At 38.1% G+C, this 16,273-nt stretch overlaps 1 protein-coding gene and 1 pseudogene across 1 annotated transcript in view; one reads left to right on the forward strand and one right to left on the reverse strand.

The window, feature by feature from the left end:
• Positions 1-14,007, forward strand: part of LOC149213214 (polygalacturonate 4-alpha-galacturonosyltransferase-like) — a 126,108-nt pseudogene extending 112,101 nt beyond the window's left edge.
• LOC149213215 (uncharacterized) overlaps positions 1-16,273 on the reverse strand; it is a 131,669-nt gene that overhangs the window by 108,081 nt on the left and 7,315 nt on the right. The gene's annotated exons all lie outside the window — the stretch shown is intronic.

The raw sequence follows: 16,273 nt of genomic DNA on the forward strand, positions 1-16,273 counted from the left end.
GGTTAAAAAAGGGCTTTTCCTTTCCACGGTCACCCAAAAAATTCCCCTCTCTCTCTATAGGTTGTCGCCTTCTCCTCCAAGGCAGTGAAATAGGTTGATAGATCTATTCCAGAAATTCTGGACTCAAGTAACTGATGAAAAAGCTTTGGTTGTTGGACATCCCCTTTGGAATCATACATTTTCCCTAGCACAGGCAACAAAAACCCCTTTGAGGCTACTGCAGCAAAGGCCATTGATAAATCTAGGGAAGAGGGAAAAAAAAATTTTGGAGCCCGTCGACCCGCCAAGCCTTGGGAAAGAACTTTCGACTGTATGCATTTCTTGCAGTGGTAACTCTCTATCTGACTCCAGTTCTATTATCGAATTTCTGTCTTTGCAAGATTTGATGGTTATTGAAACCAGAGTAAATTAAAGGAAAGGAAAAACCATAGTAAATTAAATTCAGTTTGAATCCATCAAATAAAATAGACTTCTTTGACTAAGACTAATTCTATCCTAGCTTTAACTGATGGAATGCAAATTTGGCAGCTATGAAAATTAATGTGCAACATGCACCGAGCATGGGTACTAGAAATTACTAATTAGAGTATATAAAGGTTTTTTAAACCCAAGATGTAAAAATCATATAAAAAGTGATGGCTCTAGGCTAAACCCACGTGTGTGTCTTGATTGCCTCAATGAGTTGATATGAGAAAAAATGTTGAGATGCATTTGGCTTAGACACCCATAACAATAATACCTATTTAAATGAGATTTTAGAACATTTTGTTTCAGATTTGAAGATCCTTGAAATGATCTTTATTTGTCATGAACCCCCTTTCCTTTGATACCAAAATCTCAGAGACGCACAAAGGTTGATCCTTTACCTTCAAGAAGCATCTAACCAATGGAAAACCACGAACAATATCTTTCAAAACCTCTTGATTGATGTCCTAGGGCCATGGATAGTTCACCTTGTGTAGCCTTTTATACTTCTCTGTGAGACAGACAAAGCACTAATACAAGGCTGAAGTCATGTCATTGAGCTCAAGAATAATATTATATATATGAACTTAGATGGTAGGAACTTTATAGCTTCAGATATGATTTTATATAAACTTGCCACAGAGAAGGAATTTTGAGTGAGACACTATCTCCCAACCAAATTCAATTCAAGGGTGATTTCGTAATAGAATATTTTACCCTAAAGCAACCAAAGCTTCCCGACTGTAGTCATGAAAAAAGGCATTATATACAGATCATTTTACCAATAATTTGACAGACAGCTCTATCCTAGAGATGCTTGATTAATGAGGCATTGATCTCATTTCCTTTCTGGCACCTGCAACCTAGAATTTCGCAGTAGGAGTTTTAGTTCTTCACGATGACTAATCTTTGAAGAGGAAGGAGGCCAGTGTTGTTAGAAAAGTTCTTGCGATCTCTTTCTTCTTATCTTGATCTTGCCCTTACCTTAGCTCTGATACCATGCCCTCACCTTAACTTTGATACCATTCTAGCACGGAAAGCTAAACATGACAACAATAGAGGTAAGAAGTTGTATATTCTTGTGTTATCTGTCTTTTATCTTCTAAAACATCATATGTTTTATTGCCAATTTCTGATAAATTTAAAATTGACATATCGATCTAAGAATAGGTTTTGCAATGCTAATAACCTCTTGTTCAGTCCATGTTTGCACACTCGAGTCTTGTTAAAGGACCAACTGTTTCTTGTGCAAAATTTGAAGAAGATGGCAACATGCAACATGTTTTCTGAGAATCAAAACAACTTCTATAAGTGCTATGACATTAATCCAACACTATGTTTATAAACCGGTTCATACTAATGGACACAGGATGTGTAAAAAGTATTCTTTAACAAAAATTTTCTTTGTCGGCTGGTTGAAATCTTACATCCTTACTCCTATCTTGAAGAAAGGGTACTTGCTTCCCTTTCACTTCATAGGTATATGAAAACCTAGTTTTGTAAGCACCCATAACCATGAATATTATACCAACTCCCTATGGTTAGTGCATCAATAATGTAAGTGTAACACTCATCCATGTAGCAGTCATAAGGCATTTAGGTAAGGTTTTACTAACACTCGCATCCCAGGCCATTAAGATCTATCCATGGCCTCAAAATGATGTATTTCCTTTACTCAATAGAACACTCATCATTTCTCTCCCCCAATCATCAATTTTTTTTTCTTCATTCTGAATGAGAAATCAATCAACAAGTCACCATTTTAAATGTTAGATCACAATATGTTTAGCTTCTCTCTTGTGCTTACACTCTAGTATTCTCGCAGCTTCAGAATCGCGAATCTTAAACGCAGTCTCATGATGTGCATTCAGGGAGGCATAATTCACCCTTGCTTTGCATCAAATTAACCCCCTAGCATTCCCTTTACCTTTACATGCCTGAATGCAAGGCAGGGCAAGTTAGTACCTACTCAGTTAAATTAGTAAGTTGAGGGGCATCATATATACCCAATGTTGCCTACCTATTCCTCCTCTTCCTATGTCGTAGTGTATGAAGAGTCAACTAGACTGGCGAGGATCCCCATTAATAATAACATCTATGTTGGCATCTGAATCCGAATGACCTGTTTCCCTTAATTAGATGTTTTGTTTTTTTAAGAAAAAAGGTTAACAGATATAGAGAACCTCAAATCTGTCTACTTTCGGCTCCTATGCCCATTTTCATCTAGGTTTTTACCATGTCTGTGTCTCTTTCTTTCTCAAAACTGCATGAAATCAATTGATCTATCCATTTTGTAATGCCTTCGGTAAATTTTTCTATCATTGCTCTGAAGTATATATGAGATCTAAGGGTTTTTCTGGTTGTTGCTGACTTCATATCTTTTTGCTAACCATGATATGGGTTTGATGTAGAGGATTATGATTGAGTAAGGGTTGCATTGCTCAATATCTGTTTAGGACGAGGAGAAGGAGAAATGTGGTGTTAGGGTTGAGAGCTAAAGATGCCTGTGAAAAGAGGAGGTGTGTGGAATGGAGGGTGGTAGGGCTACCAGCGCGATAGAAATGGAGGATGGGGAGGTCGGGGTTTTCATCATTGAATAGCTATGGTGGGATTCCTTGTTATCTTTGTGGTCATGGCATTGGTTTTTCTGGAAGCTAGGTTTCATCACTCCATATCTACATCTGCAACTGGTAAGCTTCTTCCTTCCCTCCTCCCTCACTATTAAGCTTCTTGCTACCCTCCTCCCTCGTTGGTAAGCTTCTTCCTACCCTCCTCCCTCGTCAGGTTTCTTCTATCTCTTTTTTTGGGATGGGTCTGTGTTTAATTTATCTTTGTTGGCAACCATGCCCTTTCTTAATGTGGTAGTATTACAATGAAGTGTAGACTTCTTACAACATTCAAGATCTCCATTACAATGAAGTGTAGTCATCTTATACTATTTTAGAAAGATCCCTTTCATTGAGAACCCACTGAACAATGTATTTATGTGATCTAAGCCTTGGCGAGGAATTATCATCACCCTAGTTAACCATTGAACCAAGACCCCATGGACCTGCTTCGAAATTTGATTTGCCTTCACCACCCTCGGTTAACCATTGAACCAAAACCCCATGGACCTGCTTTGGAATTTGATTTTCCTTTTAGCTTTTTCACGGGATCTGAAGGCGTAGATGTTATCAAACTTACTTTCCTCACTTATTGTCAAAATTTTAGCACCTCTAACATTTTTCCAGACATTTTGTGAGTTTTCTTTATAGGTTTCCTTTCATTTGATCTGTGTGAAGCTGTGAACTCCATCTCTATATTAACATGGTACAATACCTACGAGGAGAAAGATTCAATGTTTGTACCTCTCTCAAGCAAGAGCAAAGGTTTTACTAACTGCCCCTAGAGTAATTTCCCTTGCCAAAGATAATGAAACCATCCATCTCGATAGCAAGAAATAACAATGCACTTTCCATTTTTTAACAAAGGGAAATGCATATGACTGGTAAATTCACTCGGTAACTGCTTGGTGAATTCGTTGGGCACTCCTCATTCTGAGGAGGATGGTACTAAGTGTGTGCTGGATTCTGCATAAGCTGGATGGGTATTATAAAAATATATTTGTTAAGAGTTCATTTCAACATCTTACTCATGGGAATTGAATCTTGTGGGAATTGAATCTAGGTGGGAAGGGTAACAATCATTCTTCCCGTCCACTCATTATCCGAGCCAGACCCACTTTTCATCCATAAAGCTAAATCCACTTCTCATCAGTCAAGCTAAAACTAGTTCTGATCCACCCAACCGAGACCCAATTCATAACGACAATCTTGTTCACCAGCTACTTTCTGCTATACATATCGTTTTCACAATGTTCCCATAGTTTTCAGAGCACATTGGCCAAAAAAAATGATAGATATTATACACACCATTTTATTATTGATGTGTAATGAAATCTCGATCTTAGCATATGCATGATAGCAAAGCAACCCCATTTTTAATGAAGAAGGCAAGGAAAATCCTGATGGGGGTAAAATGAATGATGAGGTGTAGAAAAAAACTTCCAATGACAAAGAACTTCTTATGAGGTTTCAAGAGGATGACATAGGAAGTGAACATCGAGACGTTAAAGAGAATTATCTTGATGGTAAGTTTTGATTTTCCCTAGTTAACTGGTCCATGATGTTGGTATCCTATTGTAAGGTAATGTCTAGTCAAACTCTCAGGACAATGGTTTTTGTAATGCAGACCATTTGCAGCTTGAAGAAAGTCCAACAAAAGTTTTGTGGAGGGTAAAATTCTTTGTTGCACTAGATCGCTACTTTTGTTCTCATGGAAAAGGGAATTGTTATATTATTTTCCAAAATCCTTTTTGAATGTTACCTCTCCAATAGAAAAAATTTATATATCTTAGATTTTAGCATAGTATGCTTTAATTTATAGTAGTTTAATGCTTAGAGTAATTGAGACAAAAGAGGAGGGAGAAAAGGTCAATAGAGTTGATTCAATAGGATGAAGAAAAATGAGTTGAGCTTGAAAACACAACAATTAAACGTTCCAAGGAGGTAGATTCTATTGTCCTAGGAAAATACAGCATTTGGAGGCGGGAGAATGAGAACGAGAATTCTGACTCCACTATTAGATTGATGTGAAACCAACTGATCATGGCTAGGGTGTATTCAAGCATTTCCCAAGCTAGAAATAATCTTGATTTATACCATGAATTGATGCTTCGTATTAAAGAATGTCAGCGTACATTGGGTGAGGCTAATGTAGATTCTGATCTACCTCAAAGGTAATATTTTTCGCATTGGCTGCTTCTAAATCAAGAGTAGTAAGTGCTTCCATTTTCATTTGGTGTTCATATCCTTTGTTTCTTTTAAAGTTGCAGTCTGTGTGTCAATATTTCTGCTTTTCATTCTCTTTTTCATGGCCGATAATTGATATGAATGTTTCAGTGCACCTGAGAAGATCAAGGCTATGAGTCATGTCCTATCCAAGGATAGAGAACAATTTTATGGCTGTGTGACAGTAACAAAGAAGCTGAGAGCCATGCTTCAGTCTGTAGACGAGAAAGTAAGGATGTTGAAAAAGAAAAGTACATTTTTAAGTCAGCTGGCAGCAAAGACTGTTCCCAAGGGCCTACACTGTCTGTCCATGCGATTGACCATGGATTATTACTTGCTTTCCCTTGAAAAGTGAAATTTCCTAAAAAGGACAAGTTGGAGGATCCAACTCTTTATCACTATGCATTATTCTCTGACAATGTATTGGTTGCATCTGTGGTTGTAAATTCAACTGTCATGAATGCTACGGTCAAGTGCTATTAATTTAAAATACTCTAAAGTTTGGAATTCCAATAGTTTTGTTGCATGTTACATTTAATATTTGGATCTCATTGTAGGTGATTGACTTGTGTTTGCGGGAATCTCAAAAACATGTATTTCATCTCGTTACAGACAACTTAAATTTTGGTGCCATCAAAATGTGGTTTTTACTTAATCCCCCAAGGAAAGCTGCGATACATGTACAAAATGTTGATGATTTTAAATGGCTCAGTTCCTCTTATTGCCCTGTGCTTCACCAGCTTGAATCCGTAGCTATGAAAGAGTATTATTTCAAGGCAGATCACTCGACTACACTATCATCATGTTCCTCCAATTTGAAATATATAAATCCAAAATATTTATCCATGCTAAATCATCTTCGTTTCTATCTTCCACAAGTTTATCCGAAACTAGACAAGATCCTTTTCTTGGATGATGATATTATGGTGGAGAAATATTTGACCCCGTTGTGGTCAGTAGATCTTCATGGAAAGGTTAATGGTTCAGTGGAAACTTGTGGAGAAAGCTTTTGCCGATTTGAAAAATACCTTAAGTTTTCCAATCTGCACATAGCCAGGAACTTTGATCCTAATGCTTGTGGTTGGGCGTATGGGATGAATGGGATGAATGTATTTTATCTCAAAGAATGGAAGAAATAAGATATAACTGGAATATATCACAGGTGGAAAAACATGGTAAGTGTGTAGTGTGGTTTATTTATGTTAATTCCTGTGATGCTTACTTTAAAGTATTTGAAGTAAATCTGAAGTAATTAGCTAGAAAACTTAATGGGTTTATCTTTGTTCGATTACTAAGTTTTTCTTTTATTGTATGTCAGAATGAGGATAGAGTTTTTCTTTTATTGTATGTCAGAATGAGGATAGAGTGTTGTGGAAGCTTGGAACACTACCCCTAGATTTTCGCATTGGCTGCTTCTAAATCAAGAGTAGTAAGTGCTTCCATTTGCATTTGGTGTTCATATCCTTTGTTTCTTTTAAAGTTGCAGTTTCTGTGTCAATCTTTATGCTTTTCATTCTCTTTTTCTTGACTGATAATTGATATGAATGTTTCATGTTGGGTATTTTTAAATGGGAAAATACCAAAACCAAACAAAATAAACATCACAGAGCCAATGCTCTGTTTCCTTTGTTCAGGATCTTTACACAGGGAAGCTTTTAAAACCAAAATGACTCAGAAGACAACACAGTCACAAAGCATTTCTATTAATTAAAACAAACATTCTGTTACATATTTCTTCCTCTGTGCAAAGAGGGAATCACAAAAAAAACTCTGCTGCTCTCACAGATTTTCCACTGCTATGGAGATTACATAAACATCATGGTGTTCCTCGGTTCTTCAATGAGAAGAGGAAAACATTACATCCCTGTTTTTATATCGCACTGCTGTGCATTTACAAAAATCGCATTACTGTGCGCAGGCACCATACCCATTACATTGTCAACTGCAGCACCATTCCAATGATATCTCGCACTGCTGTGCGTTCATTACATTTCCATGAACAAAACAAAAAAAATACAACGCACCACGGTGCGCAGCCGCAGTGACAATACACAACAAAAAAAAACTTCAACGCGCAGACACCCTAAAACTACAACATGCGCAGTCACTACTACACACATAAAAACTAATTCACATCGCCCTTTTTTTACTGCATATACATGCGGGCTCAACACAACGTTTTATATATAAAACATACAAAAAAAATTACGGCACGTAGCCTCTACTCTACAACATATATAAAAAACATATATAATAATATGTGCCCATAACCATATTAAAAGGGCCTTCACCAAAAACTACGAACAACACTTAATGTTCATTAATTCTTCCATCTGGCGGTCAAACCAAAAACTTCCATTCCACGCAAAAAATTGATTTGACGCGGGCCCGTGCACCTTCAGGAGATCGACGGCTGAGATCGGGCGCCCTGATCACTTGGCTGATCCAACGAGGTTCGCACACCAACCTCGGGAAAAACAAACGGACTTTAGCGTCCGGGGAAAGCGGTTTCGGCTGCTGTACAGGGGACGCGTGGCGCGTCCTGATTGTGTCGGGTCCCCCTTCACGGATACCGCCTTCTGCGAATGGTGGTGCGGGGAGACCGGGCAGATTTGTTCTGGCGGTTTTGGGTGCAGCGGTTTGGGCGTTGGTACGACTGCTGAGTCGGCTGCCCACGTCCGCCTGCTGCCTGCAGTTGGAATTAACATTCCAACACTCCCCTTTAATTTCAACTGCTGGGCATTCAATCATACCCAAACACTTCCTCACATAGAGGGATTCCTCAGTACTGCTGTTACAAAGATATCATCCTCACATAGAGGGATTCACCAACTGCTTCTAATGCAGTTCACAAACAAACAAAGTTGTCTTCCTCTTAATAGAGGGATTAACCTGAAACTGTGCTTAAGAGCACCTTCCTCATGACAGAGGGATTCACCATAACAATGTGCTGAAGAGCACCTTCCTCATGACAGAGGGATTCACCTGTTATAAAAACATCTTCCTCTTAACAGAGGGATTTACCAAACAATGCTAAAAAGCATCTTCCTCTCAACAGAGGGATTCACCAAATGACTGCTTCAAATGCAGTTCCAAAACAAACAATCATTGCACTGCTGTGTGTGCAAACTCATTACAATGTTCTTTTATGCTGATGCATATTCTCTGCTGCACTGTTGTGCCATCTTCTTTACTGTGTCTATCCCACACTGCTGTGTCTACACTTGCACTGCTTCTGCACTTTTCAAAGACAAAATACTCTGTCTTTTCTGGAACAATTACACTGTCCCAATTTACAAATTTACACTGTTGTGTGTAAACATTTCTTACACTCACTGCTGTTGCATATATTGCATTTCAATTCAATGAACAACAAATTCATTACATTTACCTTTACTGCTGTAAGGAAAATTTCTTTTGCATGTGCTGCTGTTCAAAACTTCTTGCTGCTGCATTTTTTTTTATTTGCATTGCTGTGTGCTTCTCCTTCTTGCCATCATGCTGCTGTCCATAACTTCTTGCTGCTGCATTGCCTCTGCAATTTGCACTGTCGCTGCCTTTTGTTTCATCATACTGCTGTGTGCCCATACTCTTGGCACTTCATTCTCCACAAAAAAATAACACAGGCCGCTGCCTTTTCTTATGCACCCTTGCTTCACACAATCTTAGTCTTCATTTTTTTTACACAATGCACTACTGTGCAATTCCTTTGGCTTTCTGCTGCCACACACATTATCATTCACCCATGTGCATTAAAAATCTGCTGCCCCTGTATTTATTTAGGCATTTCTGTGCATGTTGCATTGCATACAAAAAAAATATTACATTCTTCACTGCTGTGTGAAAAATTTCATTGCATTCTCAGCCACTGGGCATTTATGCTCTGCTGCGTTTTGCCTTCTTCTCATTTTCTTCTCACTGCTTTGCATTTTCATTCCCAATACAAAACATTTCAATCTGCTATGTATCATACTCACTCTGCTGTGAGTATGTTCTCTCACATTTCATAAAAGAAAACTACATTCCATTGCTATGCATTTTAATGCATGTACTCCATAAAAAATTTCAAACTGCTATTTTATGTTTTGTCCTCCCACTGCTGTGAGGGTTTCCATGCTCTGCATACTTTTCTTCTTGCGCTGCTACTCTTTACATTTGAGCGCTGCCCCCATTTCTTTTCTGCTGTTATAGCAGATTTAACTTCATATTTTTCCCTTAAAAATTTTCATCAAGGAGTGATTGTTAATACAGTTCAACAAAAAATTACAAGCTCCCCTTTAATGTATGCTTGTCTTCTTTTGGCAAGTTTTCTCAAAACAAACTTAGATCAGCTGCGCTGCTTAAGGGGCTTTCACACTGTATTTCTTTTCTTCTCCATACTTGTGTAACTTTCTTCTTTTGTGTGGGTCTAGCTTGCATAGCAGCCCATCTTAAGTTACAGTCACGTGCCATATGCCCAATGTTATGACACTTAAAACATTCTACATTTTTCATGAATGACATTTCATGATTTCTTCTAAAATTGTTTCTTGGAGGTTGTCGAAGACCACAACATTTATCTTTATGAAATGCTCTACAGTCTTTTTCCATATGACCAAAGTTTGAACATGAATAACAATAACCAAAAAATGAACTTTGGTACCTGGGAGATGGCGGTTTCATTGATGTACTTCTGAACCCTTGCTGCCTTGAGATCCTTTGATGATCACCATTGCATCTTGCCTCTTTGACATCAGCTACATTTCTTCTTGGAGCTGGTTTTTTGCTTGGAGCAGGATTTCTTCTATTGCAGCCTTCATTTTTCTCCTTGCCTTTGCTGGAACTAGGAGCATCACCATCTCTTTCTGGCTTCTTCACATCTCCTTTGCTCAAATCATCCTCATCCTTATTTGAGGGTTCAGCTACATACTGAAGTCCTGATTTATCAAATGGAGATCTGTGATAGCTGAGCATGTCATCCAAAGCTTGAGAGCTCTTCATCATTTTGTTCATCCCTTCAACCTTCTTCCTGAGGAGGACAATCTCTTCTTCTAGCTTTTCACATTCATTATTTTTCTTTGCTAGTTGTCCCTCAGTTTCTTCCTTGCTACGAGTAGCTTCAGCTGCTACTATTTTGAAGGAGATAATATCTGTCTTCATTTTGGAGATTTCTTCATCTTTTGCTTGACTGCTCTTCATTTTCTTTTCAGCGCCTTGTGCCTGCTTCCTGGCTTCTTGTAGTTCGGACTTAAGGGAGGAGACCTCTACCTTGTACTGTCCAATCTCTTCCACAAGCTTATTCACTCTCTTGTGTCTTTGTTCAAGTTGACTTGTCAAGGCATCTGCCTGCTTCTTTGCTTCATTTAGCTGATTTGTCATAGATATGACTTCTTCATGATGTTTCTTCTTGCATTGGTCAAGCTCCTTCTTAAGCTTGGCAAGCTCTTCATTCCTTTCTTTTACTTGAAGCTTGATGAGGTCAAGCTTTTCATTCTCAGCTTCTATGATGGGTTCTTCTTGACTCATTGTCATGGTCAGTGCTCCCTTTGCATGAAGGTCATGCAGTCTGTCCCATATATCCTTTGCTGATGTATATTTTCCTAGATTCTTCTTCACAGAATCAGGCAATCCATCCAAGATAATCTTTGTTGCTTGTGCATCATACTCCATGGATTCTTTATCCATCTTGCTGTCATCAATCACTGACTCCCAGACTTCAATCCCCTCAGACATTAGGAAAGCCCTCATCTTTATTTCCCATACATCAAAGTTTCCATCAAACTTTGGGGTTTCAAATAAAATGTATTCAAATAAATTGTCTTCTATTTTAATATAGGAGGGAGACACATTTTTAACAGGCCTGGAGGCTTTCTTCTTTGACCTTGCCATTCTTATCTAGGCTTTAAATACTTGACTGTGTTTTCTTTTAAATCACTGACTGTTCCTTCAACAGTAACACAAAGGAAAGCTTTGAGAAATACCTTAACCCTTTTGGCTGTGGCTTCACACTGCTGGAGAGCCTTCAGTGCTGCAACAAGAGTCCTTCCTTCAGCTTCTTTGAGCCTTCAAAGAGCCTGGACTAGCTCTGATACCACTGTTGGGTATTTTTAAATGGGAAAATACCAAAACCAAACAAAATAAACATCACAGAGCCAATGCTCTGTTTCCTTTGTTCAGGATCTTTACACAGGGAAGCTTTTAAAACCAAAATAACTCAGAAGACAACACAGTCACAAAGCATTTCTATTAATTAAAACAAACATTCTGTTACATATTTCTTCCTCTGTGCAAAGAGGGAATCACAAAAAAAACTCTGCTGCTCTCACAGATTTTCCACTGCTGTGGAGATTACATAAACATCATGGTGTTCCTCGGTTCTTCAATGAGAAGAGGAAAACATTACATCCCTGTTTTTATATCGCACTGCTGTGCATTTACAAAAATCGGATTACTGTGCGCAGGCACCATACCCATTACATTGTCAACTGCAGCACCATTCCAATGATATCTCGCACTGCTGTGCGTTCATTACATTTCCATGAACAAAACAAAAAAAATACAACGCACCACGGTGCGCAGCCGCAGTGACAATACACAACAAAAAAAAACTTCAATGCGCAGACACCCTAAAACTACAACATGTGCAGTCACTACTACACACATAAACACTAATTCACATCGCCCTTTTTTTACTGCATATAGATGCGGGCTCAACACAACATTTTATATATAAAACATACAAAAAAAATTACGGCACGTAGCCTCTACTCTACAACATATATAACAAACATATATAATAATATGTGCCCATAACCATATTAAAAGGGCCTTCACCAAAAACTACGAACAACACTTAATGTTCATTAATTCTTCCATCCGGCGGTCAAACCAAAAACTTCCATTCCACGCAAAAAATTGATTTGACGCGGGCCCGTGCACCTTCAGGAGATCGACGGCTGAGATCGGGCACCCTGATCACTTGGCTGATCCAACGAGGTTCGCACACCAACCTCGGGAAAAACAAACGGACTTTAGCGTCCGGGGAAAGCGGTTTCGGCTGCTGTACAGGGGACGCGTGGCGCGTCCTGATTGTGTTGGGTCCCCCTTCACGGATACCGCCTTCTGCGAATGGTGGTGCGGGGAGACCGGGCAGATTTGTTCTGGCGGTTTTGGGTGCAGCGGTTTGGGCGTTGATATGACTGCTGAGTCGGCTGCCCACATCCGCCTGCTGCCTGCAGTTGGAATTAACATTCCAACATTTCAGTGCACCTAAGAAGATCAAGGCGATGGGTCATGTCCTATCCAAGGCTCGAGAACAATTTTATGGCTTTGTGACAGTAACAATGAAGTTGCAAGCCATGCTTCAATCTGCAGACAAGCAAGGGCCTTGGAAAAAAAAAGTAAATTTTTAAGTCATGTGGTAACAAGGTCTGTTCCCAAGGGCCTGCACTGTCTGTCCATGCGATTGACCATAGATTATTACTTTCTTCCTCTTAAAAATCGATAATTTGCTAAAAAGGACAAGTTCGAGGATCTGACTCTTTATCACTATGCATTTCTTTTTTACAATGTATTGGCTACATCTATGGTTGTGAATTCAACTGTCATGAATGCTAAGGTGAAGTGTTATTAATTTAAATTACTCTAAAGTTTGGAAGTCCAACAGTTTTGCTACATTTTCCATTTAATATTTGGATCTCATTGTAGGTGATTTACATGTGTTTGCAAGAATCTGATAAACACTTATTTCATCTTATCACATACAAGTTAAATTTTGGGGACATGAAAATGTGGTTTTTATTTAATCCCCCACGGAAGCTGTGATACATGTAGAAAATGTTGATGATTTTAAATGGTTCAATTCCTCCTATTGCCTTGTGCTTCGCCAACTTGAATCCGCATCTACGAAAGATTATTATTTCAAGGCAAATCACTCGACTACACTCTCAGCACGTTCCTCCAATTTTAAATATATAAATCCAAAATATTTATCCATGTTAAATCATCTTCGTTTCTATCTTCCACAAGTTTATCCCAAAATGGACAAGATCCTTTTCTTGAATGATGATATTGTGGAGCAGAAAGATTTGACGCCCTTGTGGACACTAGATCTTCATGGAAAGGTTAATGGTTTAGTGGAAACTTGTGGAGAAAGCTTTCGCCAGTTTGACAAATACCTTAATTTTTCCATTCTGCACATAGCCAGGCATTTTCACCCTAATTCTTGTGGTTGGGCATATCGAATGAATGTATTTGATCTCAAAGAATGGGAAAAAAAGATATAATTGGAATATATCACAAGTGGTAGAACACAGTAAGTGTGTAGTGTGGTTTATTTATGTTAATTCCTGTGATGTTTACTTTAAAGTATTTGAAGTAAATCTAAAGTAATTAGCTAGAAAACTTAATGGGTTTTTCTTTGTTCAATTTCTAAGTTTTTCTTTTATTGTATGTTAGAATGAGGATAGAGTGTTGTGGAAGCTTGGAACACTACCCCCTAGATTGAATGTTTTATGGCTTGACCCATCCTTTCGACAAGTCTTGGCATGTGCTGGGTTTAGGATATAATCCTAGCATGGACTGTTTAGAGATTGACAATACAGCTGTTGTTAATTACAATGGGAACATGAAACCTTGGTTAGAGCTGGAAATGATGAAGTGCAGGCCTTACTAGACGAAATATATAAAATATGATCATCCTTTCTTACAACAGTGCAATAGAAATGAATAGTTGTGACCTCAATATTCATACTGCAATAGATAAGTGTAAAGGCCCTAGATTTTGGTTGATAATTCATTCTAATTCATTTGTTTTTGGAGTTCCATAGAAGGTTTCTAGTTTATGGCTTAATGAGTCAGGTTTTTGGACATGCAGTGGCTTATCCAAGTTTAATATTTACAAATTTTATGTCCTCATTGCATTCCTTCATAGTTGGAAGTAAACTCCTATATAAGTATTCTTTTCTTTGTTAAATAATATTTCTTTTTCATTAAGTAATTACACAAATTGTCCTTCCAAGAATACAAAGAAGTACGAGACACAGAGATTTAGGCTTTCAACCCAAGGAAAAACCTCTCAATAGGGGAAATCCCAACAATCCTCCTCTTATTGAATTTATTCAAAATGAGATATCCAACACAAGACCAAAGAGTCCCTCCAAGTCAGCCCTCCTCTTTAAGTCAAGGTCAATAGTTGAGTCTCTGCCTAGTCAAAGTTAGAAGCAACTTTTGAATTTCTGTCCTTATTACAGGTTTAGTCTCTTATTATGATACACTGACTCTTTACCTTTTACTAATCTTTGGCTACTACAGCAAAACCTTCACTCTTTACCACATATATTCAGATCCTGCTACAAATAGATAGCTTTAGATTGAGATTCGACTTAGTCACAGACTTCAGTTTCTTGAAGTGTTGTAGACTTCTTTTTATCCTCAGTTTTTCTTCTCTCGTTGGATTACAGACTTCGAGGTTTTTCACTTTCTTGGTTGCTACCCAAAAGAGGTCTATTATAGGCTAAAACACCTGGATATCATTCTCCTTGAGCTTTTACTTAACTAAACAAAGAGTTACTATGCATGGATTGTTGCGTTTGTAATATTGAAATGTCCTGCAATCTTTACCTGTGACAAGATGTAATAGCCCTAATTGGACAACACTGAAACTAGCTCAATTCGTTGTTTAACTGCCATGACCAATTCCTTCATTTTCCCATAGCAGCTATGCTGCAATAGTCTCACATGGAGCGAAGGTTAATTTGCACATGGACATCTCTCTTTTGACAATGAAGGTGATGTGCTAGGCCCTCATCTAATATATGTTCCTAAGATATAATAAAATTATGGTGTATGAGTTATCATCATTATTACTCCTTAGTTATACTATATGTGCTCCCTGTCTTTGTGCTCATGGCTGAGATAAATAACTCTCCATTGGACTTCTATTAGCATCATTATGAAACTCTTGATTGGTTGATGCTCTATGAAATGCATCGGCTCTAAGTTACTCATAATCCACTTCCTTTTTGAGTTAGAGATCAACTGCCATGGTTCTGTAGTTGTTGCATTTCTTCAAGGAGTTACTAATTTGGTTTTTGTACAACAGTTAAAACTTTCTCTCTCCTTACCTGGAGTGTTCTTAAGTGTTCATGGGTGGATTTCTACTTACTAGAGCCGCTTCCCTCTCCGCTCAGCATTATTTTCATTTTCTGGGGTGATTTGGAGGTCAATCTTGGTTGTCTAAGAGGCCATGGTTACTAGACAAGGCCATACATAACTGTAGGAGATCATTGGCTTTCCAATTTCCCTTCATTCCCATAAATCCATCGAATACATGGGTGCTGAAATCTACGAGGCAAAGTATTCTTGATGTGTATTTATGGTAGAATGTAATTATATTATAATGTTGTTAAATTGAGATTCATTACTTGAGTGATTCAAATTATATGTTGTTCCATTAGTATTGGGAATCGTTACATGAGAACCCATTAACTATAATTATTCACCAATAACATCCGAAGGTTGTTCTATACTGGAATGTTGATTATCCAGTATAATGTATAATGAGGATAAGGTTGAAGAAATGAATGAGGAGAAATCACATTTAGGGGCCAATGTGGATGAAAGTTGTACTGTAGAAAAATAAAATACAACAGCATGGACAAATTTTGATGAAGAACATGCAACATGAGCCAACTTCGATGAAAACACAAAGTGTGAACAGTTTGAGCTGTCCGATTTCACACTTATTGCATATTCAACTTGTGAATCTGTATCTTGTATCTCCTTGTACTCATAATATGGAAGATCAAGATTACATACAACAATGCATACACAATTTTACCTTAAGGCAAAGTGTTGGGAAAAATACCCTCAAGGAAAACTCCCCTAGGACAAGTATCAACTCAGTGACCAAAAACTGTTGTAAAGATGCTAGTAGTCAATTATGAGAGGGTGATTTTTGGATGCCCTCACAAGAACTAAAGATTGTATGCCACTAT

This window comes from Pinus tabuliformis, chromosome 1_1 (genome assembly GCF_031772625.1).
Source record: "Pinus tabuliformis cultivar Carrire ecotype Pingquan chromosome 1_1, CPIR1, whole genome shotgun sequence".
Taxonomy (NCBI): Eukaryota; Viridiplantae; Streptophyta; class Pinopsida; order Pinales; family Pinaceae; genus Pinus; species Pinus tabuliformis.